The sequence below is a fragment of the Octopus bimaculoides genome, chromosome 1 (assembly GCF_046866305.1).
Source record: "Octopus bimaculoides isolate indiv1 chromosome 1, ASM4686630v1, whole genome shotgun sequence".
Taxonomy (NCBI): Eukaryota; Metazoa; Mollusca; class Cephalopoda; order Octopoda; family Octopodidae; genus Octopus; species Octopus bimaculoides.
This window is the reverse complement of record NC_142928.1, coordinates 169,469,740-169,474,528: the sequence shown is the minus strand read 5'-3', so window position 1 is coordinate 169,474,528 and position 4,789 is coordinate 169,469,740. Positions and strand designations below refer to the sequence as shown.

Below are 4,789 nucleotides of genomic sequence, written 5' to 3'. Positions count from 1 at the left end.
GTTGCACACAGATACACACTTCACACATTCACATACACTCACAGACACACATACATACATACATACATACACACACATACTTAACTATAGAGTTACACACGCGCGCACTCGGCTCTGCTCAGCTGCTCGAAAGTGCTCCGCACAACTCAGCTCATTCATTTATTCGCTCGCTCGCTCGCTCGTTCGTTCGTTCGTTCGCTCGTTCATTCGCTCGTTCGCTCGCGCGCGGGCGCCTTTCTATCACTATTTCTTGTGTGTCTAAGGTAGTTCCGTTTCTGTTGAAACGACGAACACCAAGGTATGTGTTTGTTAGAAGAAAAGGTAGGTAGAAATACAAGTACGTGTCTCTAAGTGCGCGTGTATGATACGTACACCTTGTGTAGTTACGTGTATATGTATGTATGCATGCATGCATGTATGTATGTATGTATGTATGTATGTATGATATCTATCTATCTCTCTCTCTCTCTCTCTCTCTCTCTCTCTATATATATATATATATATATATATATATATATATATATATATATATATATATATATATATATATATACACTCTCTTACTTTTACTTGTTTCAGTCATTTGACTGCGGCCATGCTGGAGCACCGCCTTTAGTCGAGCAAATCGACTCCAGAACTTATTCTTTGTAAGCCTAGTACTTATTCTATCGATCTGTTTTGCCGAACCGCTAAGTTACGGGGACGTAAACACACCAGTATCGGTTGTCAAGTGATGTTGGGGGGAGGAGGACAAACACAGACACACAAACACACACACACACGCACACACATATATATACATATACATATATATACATATACATATATATATACGACGGGCTTCTTTCAGTTTCCGTCTATATATGTATATTATGTACCTAAGTGTATGTGTGTGTGAGTGTGTGTGGGTATTTCTATGTGTGTACTGATGTATGTGTATGTATACGTGTACTCAGTGTTTTGGCGACTTTTCTACGGTTGCTTGGTTTTTGTTCCCTGTTCTTCGCAATTACTGTTGCTAATTACTTTTTGGAACTGTTGCTATTGTCACTGTTGTTGGTGTCATTTTCATTGCTTTCCCATTACTCCTGTTGTTGTTGTTGTTGTTGATGTTGTTGTAGCAACTGCTGCTGCTTCTGCAGTTGTTGCTATTGATGCTAGTGTTGTTATTATTATAACTGTTGTTGTTGTTGCTGTTGTTGTTGTTGTTGTTGTTGTTGCTGTTGTTGTTGTTGTTGTTGTTGTTGTTGTTGTTCTTCTTCTTCTTCTTCTTCTTCTTCTTCTTCTTCTTCTTCTTCTTCTTCTTCTTCTTATTATTATTATTATTATTATTATTATTATTATTATTATTATTTGGTATTTTCAATAAACAACGACAGAAATATTTTCGTTTACATCCGTTTCTTTTCTGCCTGTTTGTGTATGTCTGTGTGTGTTTCTGTTTGTGTGTGTGTGTGTGTGCGTGTGTACGCGCGCGTGTGTGTGTGTACGCGCATGTGTGTGTGTGTGTGTGTGCATGCGTGTGTGTTTAAAATTGCATGTGTATATTGAGTATATGCATGATTTCATATGTCAATACAGGCATGTATGTTTATTTGGGGATTGTCTGTGCTTGTGTGCAGAATATAAGTGTATGTGCGTGCAAGCGTCTGTGTGTGTGTTTGTGTGTGAGTGTGTGTGTGTGTGTGTGTGTGTGTGTGTGTGTGTGTATATAGCATCTATGTAAGCGTGTGTCTGTGTATTTGTACATGTGTCTAAGTGTGAACGTGTACATGTATGTGTTAGTCTTAATGCGCATGTGTGTGTGTGAGTATGTGTGCGTGCATACGTGCAAGTGTGTGCGTGTGTGTGTGTGTGTTACTTATGTGTACATGTGCGTGTACGTCTTATGCGTTTGTGCCTGTGAATGAATGCTAATACAAATGTGCCTGTGGATATGGGAAGATCCACAAACTCTTACTTGGCGTCATGCTTAAACGAAAAGTTCCCTTTTGAAATGGAGGATCTTGAAGCAAATAAAGCTATGAGTAATAACGAGCAAATATTGGGTTTACAGAAAACTTTAGAAAACAAAAAAAATCGAAGGTTGTTAAGTTAATTGTTTTCTCCTCATTCCACTTAAAAGATGTACACACACGTGCGCGGGCGCATATAAAGACACACGCACATGCTCACAAACACACAGTCTCTCTCCTTTTGTTAATCCCTTTGCGCTCTCTCGCTCCCTCTCCCCCCTCTCTCTCTCTCTCTTTCTGCATCTCTCTGCCATTAGCGCCCCTTTTTTTCTATTACAATGTTAACTATAGAAGTTGAAAACTAAGAAGTTACAGTAAGAGAAGAACGAAATGAAAGATATGCTTATATGATACATGCGCGTGTTATGTGCGTGCATGCATGTATGTAAATTATATATATATATATATATATATATATATATATATATATATATATATATGTGTGTGTGTGTGTGTGTGTGTGTGTGTGTGTGTGTGTGTGTGTGTGTGTGTGTGTGTAGTTGCAGGCTTGCCTGTGTGGTAAGAAGCTTGCTTCTTCCCAGCCACATGCCTTTGTGTTCAGCCCCACTGCGTGGCCGCTTGGGCTAGTGCCTTCTAGTATTGTCTCGAGCCGACCAAAGAAGCCTTGAGACTGATTTTGGTAGGCGGGAACTGAACTGAAAGAAGCCCGTCGTGTGTGTATGTGTGTGTGTGTGAATTTATATATGTATTTAAACATATGCATCTGTGTTATGCATGTATAAGTTATGTATATGAATATATATGTGCTGTTTACATATTTCCATAAAATATTTTTATGGTTAATTTGAAACAATACTCTTGTAAAGTTTTATAACGTTTGAGATTTTCGTGTTCTGATCTTCTCAATGCAATCCGATTCCTCAAATCCTGTTGATCTAAGTAGCGAAACTTTCACGAGTTCTAAAAATGGCTGATTGCCATTGGATGAAGCATAAAATTCGCTTCAACCAGTGAGTTCAGGTCATGTGATGAAGCCAGTAGTTGATGACATACTGACAACTGTTAGGTGTGGTAGTGACTGCTGACTGGAAGACGCCTCAGACGCAGTATGTGCGAGTAGCTTTCCTTTATATATCCCATTAAAATTTGCGCACATTTTCAGTAACATTTACGAAACAATGCTTTCAACTAATGGCTTAAACTTAGCGAATGAGACTTATCTCTGTTAAAGAGATCAATCTTCTCGTTATGGGATGCGGCAGATTGTAGGAATATGTGCTGTTTCTCAGAAGATTGTAATCTCTGGGCGAATAAAAGTGAGCCTTGTCGATAATTTGCAGGGTTATGTAGTGCGGTTCATTTCTCTGCTGCTGAAGTTTCCAGATAAAAAGGACAGAGAGGTGAAGTTTTCTTCTGTACTGGACTTGGAGAAATACATATGATGAGTGAATCTTCCCTTGAAGCAGATGTAATGCTTCCACTTCAACGACAGGAAAGACTCTACGTTCTTATCCTACTTTATTTGGAGGTTTCGAGAATCAAGAAAATAACTTTCCGAGCGTAATATTTGTCTCGTTGATAAACTGCATAGATTGAAACAATCCGTTGGGTTCCTTGACAAAATGACTTATATATATATATATTATCAATGTGAAGGTTTTTAGCATCTATGACGTTATATTAAAACCAAATAAATATCTGATATACAGGTCAGTTTATTATGATATACAGATAACCACTTGTTTCACTACAATACTACTATTTCGCTGCATCTCATCATTTTGAACGTGTGTGTCATCAGCTGTCGAACGCCGACGAAGGGAAATAACCCTGAAATCCGGATACGTTCGTGCTGCTGATCGAGGTGAGAGGGATAACTTCCCTTGGCAAACAGGACACAGTCGTGTGTCGATAAGCCAGCTGGAGGATATGTCCTCCTGGGGCTAAAAGCAACAGTAACATCCACCCCTAGGGGTCAGCCACACTTAAGTGGCAATATACTACACTTTATCGTGCAGTTACTGTTAATACTTCATTTAGAGAATTAACATTGCCTATATATATATATATATATATATATATATATACATTCATATATTGCTGTACTTCGGGATGGTCATTTAATTTTGTTTTCTTTCGCGAAATAAATACACGCACCATATACATATATTTTTTTCTTCACTCCTTTATTTCTGTTATTTTATTATTTTTAATATTTAGACGCCTGTCCATTGTCCGGGAATCTTTCATCACACATATGTGACCTCTTCAGAGACACTTTTCGTTTCCGTGTGGTTTCTCCATTCTCTCTCCCCCTCTCTCTCTCTCTCTCTCTGTATATATATATATATATATATATATATATATATATATATATATATATATATATATAGATATATAGATAGATAGATAGATAGATAGATAGATAGATATGAATACTTTTAGGGCTTCAATCCGCATTACTCAAAGCTTCGGAAATACATCAGCTGACACAGATAGACGAATAGAAACGAACTTTATAAGTAAGCCAATGGAAACCATTTTTTCAGAAAGTTATAAGTTTTAATACGAATATTCAACTAATATGACACCTGTTGAATGCTATCTCCTCTCTTTTGTACACTTAAATTTAAGCACGAATGTATGTGTGTATGTATATACGCGTTTGTGTGATTGTGTATGGATCACTATATATCAATATGTATATATTTGTAATGCATATATACCAATATATGCACACACACACACACACACACACACACGCAATCACACACTCACACGTAGATGTATATTGTATACGTATATGATCTATA

General features: G+C 37.5%; 1 long non-coding RNA gene across 1 annotated transcript in view; it reads left to right on the top strand.

Moving 5' to 3' along the window:
- Nucleotides 1–210: 210 nt before the first annotated feature.
- Nucleotides 211–4,789, top strand: part of LOC149137853 (uncharacterized) — a 30,399-nt gene continuing 25,820 nt past the window's right edge. Inside the window, exon 1 of the long non-coding RNA XR_016244252.1 lies at nt 211–321. This is a non-coding gene — a long non-coding RNA (uncharacterized LOC149137853). The remainder of the gene's footprint in view (nt 322–4,789) is intronic.